The sequence below is a fragment of the Empidonax traillii genome, unplaced genomic scaffold, assembly GCF_003031625.1.
Source record: "Empidonax traillii isolate 1590-97213 ecotype Southwest subspecies unplaced genomic scaffold, ASM303162v1 scaffold378:size984864, whole genome shotgun sequence".
Classification (NCBI taxonomy): domain Eukaryota; kingdom Metazoa; phylum Chordata; class Aves; order Passeriformes; family Tyrannidae; genus Empidonax; species Empidonax traillii.
In genome coordinates this window covers 862,665-887,403 of record NW_020955571.1, presented here as the reverse complement: position 1 = coordinate 887,403, position 24,739 = coordinate 862,665, and the positions used below count along the sequence as shown (strand labels likewise).

General features: G+C 43.8%; 1 protein-coding gene and 1 long non-coding RNA gene across 2 annotated transcripts in view; one reads left to right on the top strand and one right to left on the bottom strand.

The window, feature by feature from the left end:
• The first annotated feature begins 6,296 nt into the window (after positions 1 to 6,296).
• PAG1 (phosphoprotein membrane anchor with glycosphingolipid microdomains 1) overlaps positions 6,297 to 24,739 on the top strand; it is a 103,212-nt gene continuing 84,769 nt past the window's right edge. The window contains exon 1 of the mRNA XM_027893073.1: positions 6,297 to 6,527. The gene's annotated coding sequence lies outside the window, so the exon portion shown is untranslated. The remainder of the gene's footprint in view (positions 6,528 to 24,739) is intronic.
• Positions 18,169 to 24,739, bottom strand: part of LOC114062042 — an 11,883-nt gene continuing 5,312 nt past the window's right edge. The window contains exons 3-4 of the long non-coding RNA XR_003572292.1: positions 19,635 to 19,650; positions 18,169 to 18,250 (exon numbers count right to left, since the gene is read on the bottom strand). This is a non-coding gene — a long non-coding RNA (uncharacterized LOC114062042). The remainder of the gene's footprint in view (positions 18,251 to 19,634; positions 19,651 to 24,739) is intronic.

The window sequence follows — 24,739 nt, the reverse complement described above, 5'->3', positions numbered from 1 at the left end:
CATTTGTAATGGGCTCCTCTGTGCTAAAGGCTGGAATTTCTTGACAGGGTTTTCAGCCTCTATACATATGATGCAGCAGCATCTCTGTTCATATTTAGCAATGGGAAATTGGTCCTTTGTTCCCCAAAGCCAGCAGTATGTCCTGAACTTCGCTGCTGCAAACTGAAATTGCATAGGTACAAATACAAATAGAAATAGCGGGACTTCAGACAGACTGAGTAATATGTAGATTCAGGCATAAGGCTTGTGAATGTCATCAGAAGACAATTTGCCATCCTAGTAATTACATTCAGATGGGTGTGTTGTTTCTCCTAGAAAATGAGCTCTATGATCCTACATGTTCTTGAGTGGCAGTTTAAAAACATGGATAGAGGATTATATTACAGCAGCCTTAAAGATTTTATTTAAGGTAGTTATGCAAAAAAAAAAAAAAGTATATTAATGAAAACAGTTTGTAACTGTGAATATAGATTGACATTATTTTAATACTACCAACCAATTTTCTGACTGAATAATTTATATGCAGATTTCTAATACTTGTGGAAAAAAAACCCTGGTTTTGACATAATTTTCTGAACCAAAATATTTTCTCAATCTGTCACGGTCATTAGTTTTAATTTATTAGTTTCATTCTCTTTCCCAACCATCATCTACAATCAATGCTACAGATGAATCATTAGTACCACTTCTCCACTTTCTACCAGCATGCTGAAAGTCTTATTGATGAAAGTCCATTTAAGGGTGCAAGTGTTTTCCTTCGTCTCATTTAGGCCATTCCTAAAGCTAAAATCAGGAAAGCATTAAAAATAACCATATTTTCTAGTAATGAGTCCAGATACAAAGAACAACACAGTACTCCTGAACAGCAACACCACAGCACTGTCAGCTAAAATGCTGCCATGAACACCTGCTCACTCTCTCTAAAAATAAATTGCTGGATTGTGTCACCAGAATTGATGAGCCTAAAAAAATGTAATATCTCATGACAATATGATTCCTGGGTGGAAAGCCATGTGTGGAAAAGTGCCGGGCAGATGCACAGCAGACCTTGCTCCGCTCCCCTGTAGCTGTATTCCCCAAGAGTAATTGCAGCCAAGTCAAGGCACTCCAAGGCTGGCAAGGTGAGTCAGAAGCTGCAGCCGGGCACAAGCAGCCCACCCCACAGTGGGGATGATCAGTTATTTGTTAAGGCTGACTATGGGTCAGCAGATACAGCAACTACTTTGATCTTCTCTCCTTTCTTCTTGGTGAAAAGTATGGAAGTGAGCTTCCCCCACAATGGCATCACAAGGAATGACTTTGTCTGTTTAGGAAACTTCTCTCCTTTGGAGAAAGCCTAGGCCCAACACTTCAGTCAGAAGATAGTTTGCTTGCCCTCGAGGCCTCAGTATTACCAGGCAGCAGAACTAACAGCAACTGTCTCAGTCAAATCGGCCACGCTAAGAGCCATTGCTTTGACAGAACTGTTTTACGTGCCTCGACCATAATGTGATTTGTCACTGATTTCAGAGATGTGGCATGCAGCCATCCAGGCTTTCACAGGATTTTCTGGCTTGTAAGAAAGTTCTATTAGATTATTTATTCTGTCCCCTTGATGATGGCAGCTTCTTACTGATGTGCTCTTTGAATGGAAGTAATGCTTTCCTACAAGCCCCCACACTCCTTTAAAGTCCTCTTCCTATCCCTAATGGTTTGATTTCCAGAGGTGATAGTACACTCAGGCCCTTTTACTCCTTAAAGAAGTAGGACTGCTCAGACTTCTTGAAAACCAGGCCAACAGTGTACATATAGAGGGGTAATTGCTATCTTTGTAGGCAGCTCCAGGCCATGTCATAATACGCTCTGTTAAGTGAGGACAAAGTCCACACTAGATGGATGAGCAGTTAGGAGCAATGCAGGGTTGTGGTGAAGAAAGAAACACATCAGTCCATTCAAATTTCTTTTTTCCAGTGTACACAGAGAGGGAGCTTAGCAAGGATGAGCATCTGCCCTGTCGTAAGATAGGCAGAACACACCACACCACATGGGTGAGGGACACTGGAAGAGCTCGTTTAAACCTGTGGTACTTGTCTGCATTAGTAACTCATGGGAAATTTACACTTGTGTGGTTTAAAGTTGCATTCTGTTTTTAATGAGTTTTGCTTACACTATACACAAATTATAATTAGGGGATGTACCTCAACATATCTTCAAAAGAAACTTCTTTTTCCTCAAACCACAGAACCCTGCAGGCTGAGAACTCAGATTTTTCTCCAGTTACTTACTAAAACTTCTTTGATGAGTATTTCTACATGAATAAGAGATGTGGAACTAGGACCATGCTATTATTATATAAAATAGAAGTGAATTTAGGGATTGAAGCTAACTGCAGAACTGCAGAGTTTGTGCATTCCTGGTTTAACACATGTAAATTGACCTCCGAAGGAGCATCTATGAGCATCTAAGCGTATCCAGTGGCTTGATCTTGCCATAAGGGGGAAGTCTTGTTCCTTCTCCTCCTTTTCTTTCTCCTCTAACCCAAACCTCTTCCCAAAGGCCCTGCCTCCTCACTTGTGGTGGCTCTGGAGCTTATTTGACTTGCCTGTGAGCTGATACAACTCACTGACCCAGCAAAAAACTAGGCAGCTCTTTCTTTCAGGGTCACGTTTCTGCTTGGTTAGTGACCAGCACTGGTGACTGAAGGCTTCATTCATTCACAGGTAACAGGGCTGACAAAAGAGAGATGACAGGATTGCGTGAGTGGGAACAGGGCCTCCTCATTTTGCTGGAGGTGAACTGTTGGTTTAGTGACTACCATCTTAGGAAGTCTAAACATGAGCACTAAAATCCATTTTAGTTATCTGAAAATGCAGTTTAGTAAAACCAGCTGTTTCACACAAGCACAGCTGAGGCCAGTCCTGTATCTCTGGAGCAGAATGCCTCCAGCAGCTTGTACAAGCCCTGTTGCCCCCCTGCCTGGCCCTGACACTCTTTCCCACGCCGGCTGGCTGGGAAGCCAGGATATTTGTATGCCTTCCCTGAGAGCTGGGCTGGGAACTGGTCCAGCTGAAAAGTAACTTTTGTACCCAGCTCACTTACAAAGAGTTGTGGCAGTAAAATGTGGGGCAGAACAAGGGACAGAGATGGGCTATTAAAGCTGGATGAGAGCAAAGCTTGTATATGTCCAGTTGCTCCTTCCCACTGCTCTCCAGAATGTTACAAGTCAAAGGCTGTGACCTCTGGCAGCTCATACACCTTGTGCTTCAGATGTGACTGTGTAGGCCTGCTGCCCTAACTACTGCCAACAACAGCCTCTTGGGCAAGGGGTTAAATCAGGTGCTTGAGTTTTCCTGGTTCTTGAAGGGGGGGGGGGAAAAAAGCAATGGAAATGCCTGAGATGGTGGGTGGGTCACTATTATATGTATACGTTATTCATGTATTATTTACCTATGATTATAACCGAGACATTGCGTAACATAAGCTGCAATGTCGGCTTCCGAGGTTTCAGCTGTCCTTCCTGTCCTGATCTCTTATGCTATTTTCTGCATTCCTTTATTGCACTTTGTCTCATGCTAAACTGTAAGGCCCTTGTAGCAGAGACCACGTCACTGATGTGCCAGCACAATGCCTCAGATAATGGAGCTCTAGCAGCAATGGGGTCCTTTGGGAGCACCCGTCACAGAAATGTCAGGAGGGAATAGTTTCACTCTTGTGGAGTGCAGAACTAATCATGTCTAAGAGTGCTTGGTTTTTGCCAGCCTCTTGCCTACACAGTTCCTAACCCTCCATCTCTGCCAGCTGTGCCCATTGCCTTTACACACCCTGCTACTCCTCTATTTTGACTCCATGCCTGATCCTTCCCTTTTTGTCAAGAGATCACAGGCTGCCTCCTTTCCCTCATTCTCTGCATCTCCCCTTTCCTTCCTGACCTTTGCCTGTCTGCTGACTAGGGCTGCAAATAAAGATTAGGTAATGAGCAAACCCCACTTCCCCAGATTTAAAAGAGAAGCATCCAATAATTGTTTGCTTTCTAAATACAGAGAATTTAAACCAAATGGTATTTAGAGCTGGAGGGCAAAGGGGAGATAGGAGGTGAGAGAGAAGAAAGGAAGAGGCAAAAGAAAGCCACCCCTCTCCTTTGGAGTTGTCTTTGGCTTTGTTTACATTTTAACAGGAGTATAGGGTAAGATGAGAACATAAATTGCTATGGTAATACCCAATCACATGTAGTGACTCTTGTTCAAAAGCAAGTATATGGTTTTGGTTTAGCTTATGATTTTTGAAAGGTTTTTTCACCTAATTAAATCCAAATAAACTAACTATCTAGAGGAACCAGGAGTGTCTACAGTAGGTTTAAAGAGATAGAAGTTCTGTGGGTTTCAGTGCACTGGCATGCTTTGTGTATCACTTGAAAAGACTCGATGAAAACTGTACTTTGCTGATGACAGCAAACTGTGCCAAAAGATACAGCTGAAGAGGAGTAACTGCTAGAACATTGGATCTCAGTCTTTTTGGACCTGCATGCTACTGTTAGCCTCCACAGTTTCTGACAAATAACAATTTGATTTCATACTTTAAACTGGAAACACTATGGAGGCACCAAATGCCTATGATGGTCTATCATGCTCTTACAGGACATTTACGATCCTTGACCAGAGCAGGGGAACCACTGGTCTAGAAAGAGGGGAGATGGAGGTAGAATGAAAGTGCTGATTCAAGACTCCACACATGCAAATCTTCACTTACTACAGAAACCAACACAGTTGGAGGTGAAAGAGTTAAAATCTTTCTGATAGTTGGGTTCATTGCAGAGTCACCGTGTGGGATGTGAATACAGATGTTAGGGGTCTCACATAGCCTGCTTGTTGCTAATGGAATGATTTGATGGGAACTTTCTGCGAGAACTATGGGTAAAGGAAACCAGAGAACAAAGTCTGAGAAAAATATCATTAGGGCAGCTATAATGCACCAGTAGAGTGGCATGTTAGGAACAGAGGAAAAAAAGCAATGCCAGACTGGTAAAATGACAACCCTCAGCTGGATAGTTCAAGACCTGGCAGCTTACATGCTATAATAATATGCATTTTGTTGCAGGGGCCATGTGGACAAACTGAGATAGGCTGGACTCCGTTAAACATGGATTATGTCACCCAGTGCAGACAGAAGTTGTTAGACAAAAGAGCTTAAAGAAGGCTCAAAAAAAAAAAAAAATCAACAGAGGAACCCAACAGCTGGCAATATTGAAAGGAGGTATGAAGAAAGGATCAGCTCTGAGGATTCATTGGATGGATGTGCTTGGAGATAAACTGAGCTATAATCTTGCCAAAGATTAGGTGAAAATGAAAATGCTGATAGTACTGCTGTATTTGGATTATCAAAGAAAAACAACTGACCAAACCACCAGCATTTTCCTGCATAACCAAATCCTTGCTTGGTAAACACCAACTGCAGATCCAGGCTCAAACCTTGAGCCAGCCACACATGTGACAGCAGTGCTGCTGCAGAATGGCATACGGGGTTTGAACTTGTTCTCAGGAAGTAAGAGCTCACTGGGTGTTAGGTCAGTCCTTACATCTGGGTGGAAACTTATAGTAATTGTGCAATTTCCCTAAAAAATCCCCAGAGATCTCAGTTAGGCATTTTGCCTTTGCAGCCTTTCCTGCCTTTGCTTGCAGTGCTTTTCACTCGTAGTCCTTGTGAGTCCTTTACATCATGTAAAATTCGGTTATTTCTCAAAGACCTTCATACAGCATTACAAAGCCACCAATAAACGAGGTCCCTTTGGCCGCAATACCTGTCTTCATTGAGTCATGCTCACTTAACGGGGGAAAAAAAAAATAACAGCAAGCCTGGATTTATCCTTTTTTCCTCCTTTTCCAGGCCGGCCACCGGAGCATCCTCCAGCCGCGCAGTCCCCAGTGCAGCAATCGGGGCGGCGGCTCCAGCATCCGCCGCAGCGCCGACCCGGCCGCAGCTGCTCCGCGCTGCTCGGGGACGGCCGAGCCCCCGGGGGCCCCGGCGGTGCCGCAAGGTGCGCAGCCCTGAGCCGGCTGCCATGTCCACTGCGCCCGCCCCCGCGGCGCGGGCGATGCGGCGGGAGCCGAGCCCGCGCAGCCCCCGCACCGGCGCGCAGGGGGCGGCGGGGCCGCGCCACGCTGCGCTCGCTGCCTGCCCGCGGCGCCGCCGCCGCATCCATCGGCCGGCTCCCGGCTCCCGGTTCCCGGTTCCCCGCTCCCGGCGGGCGCGGGACATGCGCAGTGCCGCGCGCCTGCCTGCGCCGCGCTCCGCGGCCGCGCTCCGTGCCTCCTCCGCCGCCTCCCCCCGACCCTCCTGCCGGGCGGAGGAGGGGGAGGGAACGAGGGGGAGGAGGAGGAGGGAGGGGAGAGAAGCGGAGAGGAGAGAAGAGCGACAAGACACGAGAGACGCGCCGCAACTTGCTGCTGCTCCCTCCCTTCCCCTGCGCTGGCCGCGCTGCCCGGCCCCTGCGGGTGCGCCCCGCGGGACGCGCCATCCACGGGAGCAGCTCTGCGCGGGGCTGGCGCCTCCCGGTGAGTTGGGCACGGGGCGCGAAGTTGCCGTGTGTGTGTTTGGGGGGCTCGGGGGGCCCGTGTGCTGGTGCAGTCGCGGCGGGGGCCGGCGGCGGGGCCGCCGCAGGGCTGCGGGGCTCGGGCTGCCCTTGCCTGGCCGCGGTGCGCGCTGCGGGCGAGCGCGGCGATGTGCGGGGCGATCGGGGCGGCAGCGCTCACAGGTGCAGGGCACGGCCCCGGCGGGGTCATTGTGCGGCTCTCCGCGGCGCGGGGTTACCGCGCCTCCACGCTGCTGCCAGCCAGCCCCGTAACTGTGTTTCCATTCAAATCCTATTACGTGGTGACAGTCTCCAGTTTGTTTCACAGTGGCATCTGCTCTTGGGCTGGGAAAGTCCTTAGAGGAAGGAGTCGCTGGGGAGAGCGGGGGCTGCTCCTTAAAGAGAGCTGCAAGCGCAGATTGTCCCTAAGGCACTGTGTGCTGCTGGGAGCTTTCGGGGCTCTGGAGAGGGGAAAGGAAAAACTGGCACATGGTCACGCTAGAAAGTTGTGTAGCTTGAGATGCTACAGACGCTAATGGGCCAATTATCGAAATAAACAAACATAGTGATTTATAGGTGTCTGAACTACAATGCTGTGAAGGATAGAGCTCTTTAACCTCTCTTTCTAATCTTTCCCTCAGAGATTTGGTTTTAAGGAGAGTAATATATCATCTGTGGTGCTGAATGCTGTGGAGTTGATTACATTTGTAAAAGGAATGGCCTTTGAAATAATACTGAGCCATTAGGCAATAAATGCAGAAAAAAAGTGAGAAAGACCAGTGATAAAATTTTGGCAGAAAATATTTCTCCCCTTCCTAGCAGCCTAGGAAGCCTAGAAGCCGTGCTTGAATAACTTTTATCCAGAGTTGTTATTTTATTAAATTAAACTTCAGTAAAACAGGTGTGCTGTGTGAAACCAGAAGCAAATCCTCCTTAGTGCTCTTGAAGTCTGTCTGTGTTGCAGTTAAGTGATGACCGGAGCAGCATCTGTTAAGAGAATTTGCAGAAGCAAACATCGCTAAAGATACCTAGTAGGTAAATGGAAATACATTGTCATTGTATTTATTTCTCATAGATGATACAGAAGCAGACATTCCAAATTATAGTGGGTTTTATTTTACATCTTTAAAAATCTTGTCCTCATAAATATTCTTCTGTGTGAGGTGCAGATTCTGAGCCTGTGAGGTATCTCCTGCAAGGGGTGAGTGTCTTTTGCCCTCATAGAAAAAAAAAAATAGTGCAGCATGTGTAACACCTCGCAGGCCTGAAGCGCAAGAGCAGTTTCATCTTTAACCAGCGTTTCAACACAGGATGTTATTGACATGAAATCCATATTCAGGTCAGCAATGGGGATCTGCAACTTCCAAATGAGAACCTGATCTGAAGGCAATGCATTGCTCATATGAGTAAACGTTGTGCAATATGACAATTGGCAACCTCACCTATCTTTTGTTTGGTTCCTCTTATGAGATGTCATTTAATGAGGAAAAGAAACAGGTAACCATTGCATTTGAAGATGCAGTGCTCCTCATAAGCCTTATTGCCAGGCACGTGAACATGAATGTGCCTTTAGATCATGTATTCTATACAAATGACTACTACTAGATTACTTAAGTTCTAAATTTATTTTATTAAAGTTATATTGATCAGAAAGTGGCAACTGGGTTCCAAGTCCTAAATAAGAAACCTTCAATAATCTAGAGCTAATTTATATTTTAAGAATCATGGAGGAATCTATGAGAAAATCAATCACGTTTTTCTTGCTGGCTGTGTGGTGGCATTTAGTTAAGGAACACTCCTTCCTGGGGCACTGTGTACTTCATTGACACACAAAGGAGTTAAATGTGTTTATCAGCTCGTTGATGTCCATGGTAAAGTGCTGTAGAGTTCAGTGGCTGGAACAGGACACAGTTGTTTTCTTTCCAGTAAGGATGGGGATGGAAAGCTGAGGGGCTTTTTCAAAGTAGTTCCAAAACCATATAATTTGAAACAGCAAACTATAATGTAAAGAATAAGATTAATAGGCCAAGAAGGTTCAAAACCATTTTATAATATTAAATTAAAAAACTGATCATTCAAATAACATTAGCCAAGCTCCTATAGCAATGCCTCTGCTTCCAGGTCCTGAGAATGGAGCAGGTTTCAGGCACAGAGTGGCTCAGCCCCAGACCAGCAGCAGGGGGACAGGGGTGTTGCAGCCTGATGGTTGTGCTGTGGCTGGGAGGGAACCCAGGCAGGGTGAAGGAATGCAGAATGCTGCCACTCACCCTCATCCCTGAGGTACAAGCTGGGACCATGAATGCCCCCCCCCCCAATGTTTGAGGGTTTGCTGAATGTATGGCAACTGCTGTTCCAGGCCCTGTATGGAGCCACCAGGGAATAGGTGCTGGATGAGGCCCTGGTTGTACAGCCTTTAGCTTCCAGACAGGCTGCCCTGGCTGCTTGCTGCCCATCCTGACATCCCAAGGATGCTATCAGTTGCAGGCCTTATACTGTGTATAATGATGCCAAAAAATTTCTGGTGAGGGAAGAAGTTCAAGACAGCTTCTTCCTCAGAAAAATGGTCCATTTCTAAATGTTCATATAATCAGGTAACTGCTTACATTGAGTAAAGCATAGAAAGGGCAAGTAGTGCACGCTCATTTGTGTAATACTGCTAGTCATAAACTCTAAACTTTGCAATCCCTATCCAGTTGTGGGGGCTTTTGGAAGCCCTGTGAAAGCTGCAGCATGGATGAGGAAGTCAAAGTCTGAAGATGTGGCTGCCAGTTTACTGAAGGTAGTTGAGATGACCTTGGTTGCTGTTCCCCCATGTCCATCCTGGTATCCCTCACTCTCTGAATTGCTGTGCCACAGCTTCTCCATCGGTCTTTCCTTCCCTCTGGCCCCTTGCCTGTGCCACGCTGGCAGCCCTGCCCTGCTCATGAACTGGGGTGAATGCCAGCCTGCAGGGTGACTCACTCGAGGCCCCAAACTGCAAACCCCTCTGTAGTTTCACTTTGCTTTTCTTCTGTGGTGAAGAAATTCTTTTGCAACACTGTGCCTGCAGTTACCTGGGCAGGGGAGGATGAGGGTGTTGGGACCTCCAAAGGTTGCTCCTGCAAAGGTGCATCAAGCACAGCTGTTGGATGGAGGTGATGAGTGACGGGAGGTGTGCCTTTGCTTCATGGATGTGATATAACCAAGTTTTAATTAAAGCAGTCACAGTAGATTATTAGGGTAGATAAATAGTGCCTTGTTACAGCCCTCTCGGGTCATATGTAAGCAGTATTCGTTTTAGAAAGGATGAATGAATAGTCAGTGTGAAGGATAAAGATCAGCATTGTTAATCACTCTGGAAGTCTTCCGTGGGAAAATGTAAACTCTTGAGGAAAGATACTGCTCATAAATGTCATTTAAGTATTTACATAACTTGAGGATAATTTTGATATTAAAGGCATGCAAGTATCAAGTCTTGTTTGGGTTCCTGTCAGAGATAACCAGGACTTGTACAGTTGGCATTGGTTAGTGGGGGGCTGTATTTCTATGTAATGCTTTGCTAGCCATAATGAAGAGCCCTTTTTCAATGCTACCTGTGAAAAAAATCTTATTTGTTCTTGTCAACATGCAGATAAAAATGTTAGAAACTTGGGAGGCTGCGTCTTCTTAAACTCCTGTGCTTCAGAGGGGGTAAACTCTTCGCCTGTGTTCCTGGGTAAGCAGCGTGCCAGGTGCTGTTATGCGTACTGACTATCCAGATACAGTTTGTTGCTGTTGATACATCTGCAGGGTTAGAAAAAGGACTTCAGGTGGGGAAAAGTGGGTTTCCATCCCCATAAATAACAGGAAACGAGAAGAATTTGCCTCTACTGTTCTTTGATTTTGTAATTCTCACTAAAGTTTCTTTTGTCCTTTTCCAGCTCTCAGAATGCGATACAACTGTTGAAAAAAAATCAGTGTGCTTTCATGTAAATACGATGAGGATGAGCCTTTGAAAACATATCTAGCTGATGTTGATGAATAAACAAACTTGGCCAGGGTAAATCTTTTCATCTAACTTCAAGAGCCAGCCACGCTATAATGAAGTAAATATAGATGTTCTTAATGGGCTTCTTTCATCCAAATATACAGTGAACCCTCTAAAGTAAGGCAAACAAATCTAAAATGGATTTCTAAGTGGCTTTTTTTTGTTGTTGTCTTGATATTGCAGCAGTTTACTCTAGCTGGGCTAGACTGGGAGTGGAGCTTGCTCCTGGAGCTATGAACATGCTAAGGTGAATGCTGACCCAAGTAGGAGAGGGCAGAGGGAACATGAGAGACCTTGCTCTTCTCCTGCGTAGTTGTACGGTAAAGGCAGGAAGTGCTTGTTCCATGTGTAGTTCCAAACTTGCTATTTGATGAGTGTCTCCCCAGATATGTCCCTTTGGAAGACAGCTTGCAGATGAGGCTTTGAGAGTCAGGAAAACCTGCAGGGGCTGCTGCCTGTTCCCCGCTGGGTGCAGCTCAGCCCAGGCTGCCCCCAGAGAGCTGTCCAAGTATGGCATGACTGGCCGCCTGCCTCTGGGGCCTCCTGCGCACGATGTGCCGCTGCTTGGCCAGGTGCTAACCTGCTTGGGGGGCTTGCTCTGCAGGACACATCCTGGCAGTGCCCCAGCCTGGGTCCTGGCTCACAGAGTGCCTGAGTTGAGTATTAAAGGTGGCCTCGGCGCCATCATGACAGCTGCTGTAGACACGGCCATAGACACAAGGGTGATTGCAGTGGTTGTGGTGACTTTGGCAAAGTCTTGTTGGTTGGAAACTGTGGAGAAGTGGAGCTCAAAGAACAGTTCTGCAGATCTGGATATTTACTGCATGAGAGTGGATTGGGTTTCATTTCAAGACTTGTAGAATGACTGTTTTCACTGGTGGCATTGGGGAACAGATTAGTTTCTTGTGCAAAGTGTGTCTTGCACATACAACTCTTTGGTTTCATTGCCCTTGCTTTGTGAAGAAGATCAACGTGTAATGTTGGTATTTCCATATCATGGATATGGAAATCATGGGTCTTCTCTTTAAAAAGCACAGTTTTAAACCAATTTTACTTTAAAGACAAGTGCTTTGTTTTGAACCCTGTTCTGGAGAAAAAGCTCTTTACTTGGTCTTACTTTATCTTAATAGGAAAAGTTCAGATCCATTGTAGACTAAAACTCCATGCAAAGCTGGGCAATATGCTTCATAAGAGTTTGAGTATTGGACTTTTACGACAACTATGTTGGCATAATTACAGAAATCTTCAGGATGAGCTTTTTCTTTGCTGAGATCTTGATGAGTAGGAAAGACTGTAAAAAATGATTTCCATGAGCATTAGTGCAATTTTGTAGAAGAGATTTAAATCTAGGAGACTGTTGTACTTCTAAGAACATAGTAGTGATTTACCAATGTCCAAATTCAACTCACTGTTTGACACCTTAAATAGTCAGACCAAGTTTAGCTTGCTTCTGGTTGTGTTGTGCCATGTATACAGAAGTGAAATGTATTAAAAATTGTTCAGCTTCGGACGTGTTCATCTGGGGATTTACTCATAAATAATTGATAATCCTCTGAAACAAAATCTCTTCATTACTCCGTGGATCACTCACCTCTTCCCTCCCACGCTCATTGTTCTTACAGGCGGGGGAAGAAGGAGGTGCTGCTTTAATGAAGGTGCACGTTAGCCTCCGCTACTCCTTCCCAAAGGTCATCCAGCTCAACAGCAGCAAAGAAATGCTTGACAAAGACAAACATTTTGTGGAGATATGTGGCATTCCAGTGTTTGAGAGGAACGACTAAGCTGCTGTATTGCAGACTTTTTTACATCCTACCGTAGAAGTAGTGCTTATGATGAAATCGATGAAATGTTTTCATCTAGTGTGCTGCAGGACAGGACATCAAATTAAGGGTCATTTGCTGTGTAGTACCAATTATAGCTGTAATATTTGGGCTTGATCTTCCATGATTTTACTGCTAAGGATACTGTTAAGTATCCTAGTTCAGACTGTTTACTGCAAATGAGACAACTCTTAGCAAGCAGTGGTTTCTCATTTGAGCAGGTGTTTGTGTGAGTCAGTTCCGATTTACCAGACATTGATGCATAGTGATGATTTTGCTTTCCTGCAAAAAAAGAGGAGCCATTCTGCTACCCACTGACTTAAAGTCTGAGTTGATCTAACAAAATCTCATTTTAGTGGGAAAGGTGTCTTAATGTAAGATCAGTTCATCTTTCTGATGACTTGATTACTTTACAGTTATTAGCCAAGTTCTGTAGTAGTCTTTAGAGGTGCTAATACTTGCTTGCATTTAATAGCCCGAACTATTGCTAATGTACAGGAAATGTTCAAATCAAATCATTGAGAGAGAACCCTGACAAATCTTACAGGTATTTTAATGTGAGGTTTCGGATGTTACTCTTGTTTAATTGAAAGGTGAATGCTATAAAGGCTTTGTCAGACTGCTGTTTCCAGATGACAGCATTCTCTGTGGAGTAACTAGAAGTCCCAGAGTGCTGACCCCAGCTTTCAGCTTCAGGACTCATAGCTCAAACTCTTCCTTTTTTACCTGGCAGAATTATGCATCTGTGGTGGTGTCTGGATTTGTGTCTTCCAAAGAAATACTGGTTTTGATCAAAGAAAATGTAAAAGATTTTCTGGAATGGTAATCACATTCTGGCTGATATTGGACAGAACAGAGCCTTTGCTTCTTCTATAAACCACAAGATTAAGCTTGCTTATAAAGGATTAACAGAGCTCTCCTCTGTTAATTCGTAGTGGTGTAGTTGAAGTGCCTGATTCTACATCGGTGGAAAATCCATTATCAGTCAATGGGAATTTTGCAGCTGAAGCCAAAGGGATTAGAGATCCATCGTTCAGAAGTGACTGAAGGGGAAAGAAAGCCCTGGGTATGCTTGTTGCCACACAGCCGCTGGGGTGTGCCCACAAGAAATGGCAAAGGCAAATGTTCATTTACCTCGGGCAGGCTATTCCAGAGTCATTTGGAAGGGTTTGTGCCACTGTGCAGGGCTGCAGAGAAAGCTTACCTGGGGTGCTGCAGGTAGTGGGCTGTTCCTCACGTCCAAGCAAGGTGATTTCAAATTGGAAAAAGTACACAGAGAAAGATGACCTGAAGCCCTCTTCTTCTAGGGATTGTGCTGTGGTGGGGGAAAGTTAATGAGGAGGTTCAATGAGAGCAGGAGTTAGGACGAGCCATGGAAGACAGGATCAGGTTGGGCAGTGAGGGGTGCAGAGGAGCACTGGTGCCTACACGGTGCTCTCATACCTGCCACTGCTCAGGCTGCCACCCAGGCACACTGGTTTGAGAGACTGGAGTGTAAGGGAGAGATAGGAAGAAATTGCTAAAGAATTTGCTACAGATGGTGTTGAGGGTGATTTCCTAACAAACTGCACTGCCTGCAGAAGTTTCTTAATTCAATAAATAGCAGCTACTTTTCCTTTTAGTAGAGTGTGTAGACCAATGTTCAGACTGCTAGGGCCTGGAAACTAGAAAAAGTGTGATTACACACTTACTTTAGTTCGGAATATTCACCAAGCACGTTCCAAAATGTAATTTTACTTTCTTTTGAAATGCTGTAATAGAGCTTAGCTTAAAAGTAGCTCTGATCCTGAGCCTAGCTGTGGGGAAAAGCACAACCTCCATGATCTCTGCTGCAACATTTGGTATTTACTTTTCCACAAATGAAAGCTAATACTTCACAAAGAACTATTCAGATTAAAAATTACACTTTTTACAACAACTTAGTAAATGTAAATGTATTGGTTTGATCTATTGTAACAGGCAAGATTGTGTAATTTAGTTTGGCAATTACAGAGGTTAAATTAATTTAATTTTCCTTTACTCTTGTTAAATGCAAAATAATTGAACAAACATCACAGAAGGTTGGGGCTCTCTTGTTTGTAGCTTCATCATTTATTAATCTAACACATTAGATGAGAGGCTTTATAGATTTGCTTGCCTAAGGAAAAAGAACAAGAAAATATAGAAAGGCCAAACTAGATATGTGTGTATTCTGTCTCACTCTTTGAGGTGCTGTCAAATATTGCCTCATTTTTAGTACATTTTATAGGAAAGACACTGTTTTGCCCTTAGAAAGGTAAATGGTGGCCCAATGGCTAAGTACTCAGAGTTAGCCTTTATTTGGATAGGCAAAGTCACTTGTGCAGTTCCTCTCACTCTCCTCATATAGAAATGTAATGTTGTAATATGGCTGGCAAAATAAAATACAAATGAACACACTGTAAAAAGATATGCTTTGGCACTCTCTTGTCCATCTTAATTGACTCCCCTAGTTACAGGAGGGACCATGCCTTCCTCTAGTTCAGCCTTTTTGGAAGCTGGTGTTGTCCTAACGCCAGCAGCAGTGCAATAGCAGTAGGGGCAGATGTGCTCTTCTTGCTTACCTTCATGTAGCTGGAGGGGATTTGAAAATTGCATATTTCTCTCTGTCTCTGCAGCTCCAAGTAGCCCTGACACTGCCAGCCATGGATTAGTAAAATAAATCCCTCATGTTCATAGTGAAGTGGAAAGTATAAAGAGCATTTGCTGTCTTTTCCCCCCCTCTTTTTAATGTGTCATTTGCTAGCTGGCCCAGTGACCTTCATTTCAAGACTTATGATGTGACTCGTCGTGGAGCTTTTCTGTGTGGGTTAATTAATCACACAAGGGAGTAGCAGTATGTGACATTATGCATGTTGACCTGAGGTAAACAGTTACCTATACACCACCTATAATGAATGTGCACTTGAAATATTATCTGTTAATGCACTTTGATTTTTGAATATAATATTCTTTTCCTTTAGTTTTATTTGTTTTCTTAACTATGTCCTTGGTAGTCAAAAAGGATACAAACATATAGTCACCTTTTGTTGTTATATGTGTAACTGAATTTGGAAAAAAATATTCCTGGCAATTTAGTACATGAAATTTGCCAGTTCATTGGGAAATGGGTTTATGCAAATAATGTAGAGGTAGAACAGTTTAATTTTCTGGGGTGTCTTGGTGGACAGTTTGTCAAACCTTTTAAATTCTCCAGTCAATTACACTGACTGAATTGAAAGCAAGAATTAATTTTTTTCCATTCTTGAAGATTTAATTTCATACCCTTGATTTACATTGCAGTATCAATTGTGTATTTTAATATTTGTGAGTGAACCCTGAAGCCCTTACTTGTGACTCCACCTTTAATTTTGCCTGACAAGTCCATCTCATTTCTGCAAAGTTAATACACCAGAAATTGATTAGCACTAACAGTAAGGTAAATTATAGGGAAAGAAGTGATGTCTGGGTCTGGTGCGGGGTCTGACCAGTTACGCTGAATAAACAGATGCTGTTTTCGTGGTGATTTTGTTATCATCCTCCTCAAAAGGTTTGGTTAAAACCAGACCTAGGAAAGAACTGGAGAAAGCAAACCAGAAGCAGAGGATTGGTTTCCCACCAAAATGGGAAGTCATTGTTATGAGGAAATTAGCTATATTATTTACTCAGCAAAGCAGGCAAGCAGCAAATAACTCAGCCTTTGTGTGTTTCCCGTTTATTCAGCACTCAGGCATAGTGTGCACAAGTAACACAGTGCACTTGGTTCCCAACAGACACATCAACACCTGTAGCTGGTCTGGGAGGAGATGCCCAGTTTATGAAATGGGTAATAGAACTCCCAGCTCCTGCAGGGGTGGCTCAAGATGCTTGTTGAATCTACCCTGAGACACCAAAGCCCTGGAGGTTTCAACCTCATGGTTGGCTGTCTGGGAATCTGGAAACTCTTGGATGATTTTTGCCACTTTCTTGCTTCTCCCAGCTGTGTTCTTGGACAGTGGTAAAATTAGCACAAGTTGTTGCTTTTAATCAGCAGTAAATAGTATTTTATTCAGGAAACACAGTAAACAAGAAAACTTGTTTTCCCTTGATTTTCTGTGCTAGGCAGAAATTACACATTGCAATGGTGTGATTCCCTGAGAAGGAGAATTTCGAAGTCTGCAGTTTCTGTGTTCCAGCTGGAACTGTGCCTTGCTCCCCAGAGCAGTTGTATGTTTTATATTGTGTATTAGCTTGTGTAATTAATTACACTGGTGCTTAAAAAAAGCTACCGCTTTAAACAGAAAAGGCTTTTTTTCATTGGATTCTAGAGAAATAAGGAAGAAAACCCCAAACAACAACAAAAGCAACCTGAAAAACCCAAACCAATGAAAAAAGTGCACACAGAAACCCCTTGGGGGTTTCTGGGCTTAAGGCATCTGTCAATTGGCAATAGGAAATTGATTTCCAGAGGTATAACTCTGATGTTTTAGTGTTCATCATTTAATAAAAATTATGCTTCCTGCAGTTCATCAGCAGCTGGCACTTAAAAAGATTGAATTCAGAAAAGATAAGTATGAAGATTGCTGTAGGTGAATGACCAGAGCTAAGAGATTTATAACTTTTAAACACCTACCTACTTGGTTTTATTAGCACTCTAGTACCTGTGGTGTGTGTGTGTCTGCATCACCCTGACTGTATGCAGATAGGAGCAAGCTCTTGCAAAAAAGTTATTGCTGTTAAGTTAGTTGTGTGCTAAGGAGCAAGGTTTTGGTGGCAGGGAGAAGCGCAGTGCTACCTTCTCTTCCTTCATGCACCTGGTGTTTCAGTTTAGCAGTGGAGGAGTGCTGGGGCTGAAGGCATGCACTGCAAACTTTAACTTGCCTTTTCTCACTCTCCTGCATCATCCTCTCCAGTGGACTTCAGTTCCCCAGCCCTGGGAGTGATGGGTCTTTGGTACAGGAAAGGGTTAACTTTCAAAAGCATGGCCTGGCAATTCAGTGCCTGTGGAGCTTTAAAGGAGGAGATGCTGATACAGTGCAGACTGTAAAGTGGACCTTGCTGGAGCATGTAGCCAACATGGGATCAAGGGATCCCAAGTTCTGTGCTGACAAGAGTCTGGCTCATGCTGTGGCAGCCATACCTGTGGCTGGCCCCAGCTGATCGGTGCTGTGCCCAGGGAATGTCACCTTCTGCTCTGCTGCAGAGAGCAGCTAGGAGTTATCCCACATCCCAAGTTTGAACTTGTGAGTGGTAGGTACCAGGAGCAAGGGGAAGTGCAGACTCCTGCCCCTGGATAGGAGCAACCCCAGGAACCAGTATGTGAAGGGGGATGACCATTTGGAAAGCAGAAAGGGTGCAGAGGTTTGGGTGGACACCAAGTTGAACATGAGCCAGGAAAGAGCCCTTGTGGGAAAGAAGGTGAACAGTGTCGTGGGCTGCATTAGACAATGTATTGACAGCAGGTGGAGGGAGCTGATCCTGCCCCTCTGCTAGGCACTGCTGAGGCCACAGCAGGAGTGCTGGGGCCAGTACTGAGGTTCCCCAGCACTGGAGAGAAATGGACGCACTGGAGGGAGTCCCACAAAGGGCCATGAAGACAATGAAGGGACTACAACATCTCTCATATGAGGAGAGGCTGAGAGAGCTGGGGCTGTTCAGCCTGGAGAAGAGAAGGCTGAGGGACAACATCAATAATGTGCAGAAATACCTAAAGGGATAGTGCAAAGAAGACAGAGCCAGGCTCATTTCAGTGGTGCCCAGTGACAGGACAAGGGGCAGTGGGCAAAAACACAAACACAGAAGGTGTTCCCTCTGAACATCAGGAAACACTTTTTCATTGTAAGGATGACTGAACACTGGCGCAGGTTTCCCAGGGAGGTTGTGGAGTCTCCGTCCATGGAGATACTCAAAACCCACCTGGACATAGTCCTGGGCAACTGGCTCTGGGAGGCCTTACTTGAGCAAGGGTATTGGGTTAGATGGCCTCCAAAGGTCCTCTCACACCTCACTCTGTGATTTTACAACTCTTAAGCAGCTGTGCTGAATGGGTGTAGGACTACCTCTGTGCCACCTTCTTTGCAGGCAGAGTTTTTTTGAGAGCCTGTTCTAAAATAACAGTTCTCTAGTTTGCTCTTCTAAAAAACTAAGGTTCTCCATTCTCACTGAAAAAAGTAGTGATATACTCTTGGCACCTCATGGCTGCTTCTCAGTGTGCTCCCACTTCTTCACCTTTAGTTTTTAAAAGATAAAATGTCTTCTATGTTCCCTGCATTGTACAGCAGGGACACAGTATCTGCTGTCTCCTGTTCCTGCAGGATATGTGCAAAAGAGCACTTATTTCATCCCTGTTCTGACTACATATGTGAAAAATAAGGGAAAAATCTAATACTTCATAGTGACTTAAGCCTGTAAATGTTGGACAAATAATGCTTACTGTGCACACCCCTTCTCTTGTTTTTGAAGCGTTTCCTTTCCTTTAAAGCCTGGTTCTTGCTAGCTTCATTTCTGAGCCATTTGTAGCTGGCATCATGTCCCATGTGCTTCCACAGCATAGCAGATGAGGTGCTGAGCCTAGCTGTCATATTAATAGGACTTAAGCAGTATCATATTCAAGACTCAGGGCGGGAGACTTTTATCAACACAAGCCTACAGACAGGGTTTTTGTAAACCACAATGGTTTGGTGTGCCGCTGCATGTTCCCTCCTCCTGGTGAGTTAACAGCCGCCTGGAAACAAACCCCACCAAATGTGCGGCTTTTGATGCATGTGGGAGTGGTGGAGCTGTTATCAGTGACCTCAGCCTTCTCCCTTTGCCTTGCAAGCTAATTTTGTATTTGTTACAGGCATAGCTTTAATCTTTGCCAACAGTACAGCAGCAGTAAGAGTTATCCTTTGGCTATTGATGTCCAATTTGTTTTTATGACCTGACTCTTTGTTTGAACAATAAAGACTGAAGCATTTTGCTTATATATTTATTTCATATTCATGATTTTTAAAATTCAGAAATAACTTGATCTTAGATATACTGCTGCTGCCTTCTCAGTGTCAATACAATTGCTCTAGTGCAATCCTTGGAGACCATAGTAGGTTTTCCACGTCAGGTATAGTTTTTTGAGGCAAAAGAGGAACAGTCTTTAACGTAAGTTGTTTGATTTTTCCCAAAGGAGAAGGACTGTTCCCACTGCTGGGAGGATGAAACCCAAGCCTTTACACAGGTCTTCCCCAATTAAAGGCGTGCCCAAGAGCTTAGTTACCATTTACATTTTCAATATGCTTGCAATAGCAAAGACCTCAAAAGAGTAACAGCTGCATGTGTGACGGTGGCTAAGACCTCAGTGAGCTGCCAAAGGGGTGACAGTTTCTTCTTTTAACATCTGACTTAGGAAATGGATGTAGACTTTGGTAGGAACAAGTTTAGCCAATAGAGGTATCCCTTCCTCCAGAAAGGAGATTTTGTTCTTTGGCTTTGGTACCTGAAGTCTGTGTCGTAGTAATAAAAATGCTTTGGAGGATTGGAGTTCAGATGGCATTTTAGTTAATTTAAAAATATTTAGGGAAGTTAAAAAACAGACGTCTTTGTTTACCAAAAGGTTGCAGATGTTGACAGGCATAGGTGTACATGAACAATGGCTATTGAGATTTCCATGATAAAGGAAAAGGTGCATTTCATGCCATTTTGGAGTTTGCATTTTCATGCCCCATTGTGGCTTTGGAGGGATTATACCTACAAACCTCTGGTGCAGAGAGGTAAGTGCATGGATGAAGTGACATTTGGTGCTACATTTGCTCTTTATCATACAGGAAGTATATTTATTTTTAGTTTTGCTCGTGTAAAAATACTGCAGTTCTAAAACTGAAGAAAAATATTTTTGTCCTTTTGTTGCAACTAATTGATACAAGCCAGAGATGCTAATATCTCTAGCTAATAAGAAAATAAATCAGTGTTGGTTTTTTTTTTTTTTCTGATGGATATTTTATTTGCCTTATACCACACATGTGACATCAGCAGTGAACTCAAGAATAACGCTGCTGTTGCATTTAGGCAAACTTACCACTTGTAATACAAGGAAAATGCACACTAAGACTTCAAAGAGTTTCGGAAGAGTTCTGAATTATGTATGTAAAAATGTATCTTCTAAATTTTAGGGCTTTTTAGACAATGAAGTACTTGTCTCATGCCCAAAAAACAGCAAATCAGTTGAAAAAAGTCAGAGGAAAGAAATTATTATCCTCAGGCTCGGCATGGGAAGCTGCTTAAACACATTGTAAAAGTCACTTAAGGCATCTGTATATAAGCAAGCAGAAACAGTGGTCTGCTGAAAGCCCAAATGTTAGGAGTTGCTCAGACTACAAAAATATCCTTGAGCAGATGGGTATCTGCCCCTAATGATTCAAACAAAAAAACCCAGCCAGACTGTGTTGAATTGAATGCAAGCTGAGCATAAAGATCTGAAAAGGATTTTGAAAGGTAAAGAGTCTGCAACATAAGAGAATTATGAGCTGTGTGTGTATCTGTCAAAAGGTGGATACCTGTAAGAGCATTGGTAGGCGTGCAGGGTCACCAGGCAGGACATCAGAAAAAATTAGAAGTCAGTTGAACTGGTCGTTGCAGGAGGATTTGGGCAAGTGTTGCACTGGGTAATGAAGATGAGAAGTTGTCAGGCTGCTGAGGTGTCACAACAGAAATGCTGAGAATACAGAGGTGTGACTGTATGTTGTACAGAGTATGGGCAGCGCTGCTGACAGAAAACACACCACATGTGTGGATGCTGCAGCTGTACTTTGTGAACCTCAGCTCTGGATTTCAGTTTAAAAACCCTGAAATATTTGGTGGAAATTAGGTGGTGATTTTGAACAGGCTGGCAGTGACAGTCTTGGGAGGGCATGAGTTACCAGGCGAACAGTTTCTCTCCTCAGCCCGCTCCAGCTCCCTCCTTTTGACATCTGCTGCTTCCCTTCCAGGGTGAGCACAGCAGCTCTGCTGCCCTCAGTTCCTGTCGTCCTGCCTGCAAGCCCCTAACTAGCTCCACCATTTAAATCCATCCTCCTGCAAGTCCATCTTACAGAGCAATGAGCTTTATAAAAAAACCTCATTCTTTATATGATATTCATTTTCAGTTTCCCTCTGATTTGTGAAAGGAGAGAAAAATAATGGAAAAAAACGGGTGCTTGTCCTTTTGGATATTTCATGAGAAGGCTGTATTATTTATAAATAATTTATGACTTTGAAGCCACACTTTCTCCCCAGGTTATATGTCTTTTATAACTGAACTGTGTGATTTACCTTAAATTGCCCATCTGCCATGCATCATGAATCTCCATACAGAGCTGTTTCTCCTCTCCTGTACGGCCTTCACCCGTGGATGAGAGATTTGCATAAAATGATTTCTTCATGTAAATGTGATCAGGCTGCAGCTCCAGCATCTTGTTATAATGTATATACCAATCCCCTTGAATTGGGCTAGCGTCTATCTTGGTAATTGAATCTGTTTGTTTGTTCCTGTAGTTTTGGGAATTATCAGGAAGCAAGATGCATGTGCTGACATGCTTTTGCTGCAGCCTTCATAGCCTTACGTTATCCTAAGGCTGCTTTGAAAAAAAAAAACGAGAGGAAAATGTCTGGGTGGGGGTCGGTAGTGCTGCAGCTCAGGCGGGGGCTCCCTGGGGGCAGCCTGGTTATCTGTTCTGGTCCTGAGCCAGGAGGCTGCCCCCCTCCCTGTGGGGACAGCCTGCCCAGGGCCTGAACAACCAGTGTGATTAAAATGGTGCATAAGCCAGGGAGATAAGGAGCCCTGCCATTTCAGTTCGTGTCATTCAGACCATGACATGGGGTTTGATGGGGTCTGTGAGGTGCCGGGCTGTGTGAAGCCCCTGCCTGAGAACAGAGCAACCAAGCATCTCACAGATGTACCCCTCTGCTCCCCGTGGTCTCCGTCTTGCTTTTTTTTTTTTTTTTTTTTTTTTTTTTTGCCCCTAATCTCTCTTTTTGGCTGACCCTCTTCATTCATGGTCTCTCCTCCCTGGCCTCACTTTCCTTGCTCTGTTTGATTTTTCCTTCTGTTCTTTGGTACCTGTCTTGTCCCAGCTTCTGTGATCTTCCTGGCACCTCCTCATCTCCCTTTACTTGAAGCATGAATAACTGAAATAATGAGACACAGGCCAATTTTCCCAATTACTTTGTACACATAGGCATATGTATGCCCTCACCCGCTCCCTTGTCTCTCATCCTTCTGTCCTTTTCTGCAGTGGTCTCTGGAGAATGGGATTATCTTTTGGTGTGTATTTAGCACATTTTTGCTGCTACTGTGTGAATAGCATTGACTAATGGTAAATATATTTTGGAAACCTAGAGTTGTGTTGTAATGTTCATTTGGCCCTAGTAATGCCTGAAAAAGGATCATGTAACTTAGTCTGTCATCACCATCAGTAAGATGTTTTCCTGTACTGAGGTTGACATTGCATAGTTTTAGAATTTTGAAGTTGGAAAGGAAAATAAATTGATAGATGATACAGCCTCTAATAATTATTTAATATTTTTTATATTAATGTTAATGTTCTGAATAATGGTTTATGGGAAATATCTGCTAATTTAGGTAATGGAGATAGTATTTCGATCAGGTGTGTAGTAAATGCAGAAGTTGGTGGGTATTTTTTAAAGGCTTCTACAGCTTTCTGTAATTACCAGATAGATAATACGAACTTGCCAGATCCAACATGCTAATGATTGCCTTCCAGCTTTAAGAGAGACAGAAATTATATGCTAGCAGTGTCTGAACGAGATTCTGCTTTGCTAGTGTAATAAAACATGCAATACTGTGCTCTCTTGCCATTGCATAAACATCCATGAATATGTCCTCAGTCTTTCAATACAGAAAAAAAATGAAGATGAAGCTAAATTTACTTTAGGAGTACTCAAATGAGTATTGATGGCTTGGGAATGCTGGGTTATCAGTAGGAGATGAACTGCTTTGCTGTTGTCTGACACTTTGTACGGCTGTCTCATGAATCGCATTCAGATAAAAGGTAAATGCTCTTACTGTCCAATTTTGCTGTTTTAAATTGCTACCTTTTCAGCTTCGTCCACAGATTTCCTGAAGCAAGCCCTCTGTGGCTGAGACACTGGGTATTTTCTTAGTGATGCCTTTTTTTGATCTGGCTCTGGATGGTGCTGGCTGATTAAAGGCAAGTCTGCTAAGAGCCTGGCACATGACAACAATCTGCTGTGCTCTCTGTTCCACAGGCAACTTAGCACTGGTCTGTGCTGGGCCTTTAGGAGGACAGTAAAGAGAGTATGGGTACTATTCTTAAATATATCACATACTCTGGATGCCTTGCAGTTGGGTCTAGACTAAAGGGGAAGAAAGCACTTTGGCTGTTCTGCTACTAGCCATTATATTAGTTGCATCTTGCTGTATCTCACTTTTAAAGCAATAATTTGCAGCCCGCTAACCCCTCTGGGATGAAGAGAGCTCTTTCCAGTATTCTAAAATGCAGTCAGTATGGGGGATTACTACAGAAGAACATGGAGACCTTTAGTCTTTCATATTTATTACCATTACATTGGAACTGGGTAGGCAAAGGAGCAGCCTGAGGTAGCAGATAACCTTTGAGAGTAGAAAAAAAAAGGGCCAAAAAGTGGTCTAAACTGCAGCAGTAATATTCCTGAAACTGCGGGAAATCGTCTGATCCTGATTTTATATCATCTGATATAAAATATGCATACAACTACCAGGTCTTTTGAAATTGGTGTCTTTGTTTTGGAAGTAAGCTGTGCAGCCCCAAGTGGTGTGAATTTACTGGGATATTGCTACAGAAGGGTCTCTGGAGATACAAGGCAGTAACCTCACCTGTTTGGCTCCAGAGCTGTGAACCAGACCCCTCACAGTGGTAGTGTACTTTGCAGGAAACGGGAAAATTCTGGGAGAAAGCTTTTGCAAACTTACTCTGATTTATCCTGAAAAATCCATAAATGAAATTCCACTATTAATGGTGTGTGTTTATACTGGTCAGTGTTAGGAGTAAGAGGCAAGGCTCAAACTTTCCTGCACTTCTTTCAAGGTGTGCCTGTAGTAAATACTTGCTGGATACCTTCTTGCATCAAAAGTCTCATTATCTCTGTCACTTGGACCTCTCTACCTAAAGTGACAACTGAAAAAAATGTTGCCTGAGGCTTTAAGGGTAATTTGGGCACAGAACCCTCAAGTTCATAGGTAGGTGGAAAACCAGGCAATTGACTTTTATGGTTTTGAATGACTGCTGCTTATCCTTGTCTTTCCTATCTCTCCCCTACCCCGAATCTTCCCTTCAACTTGCTCTAGCTGATTATATGAAATTAGAATTTATTAAAATGACTGCATCAAGCAGTGGTGAAATCTTCCTCCCCCCCCCCCCCCCC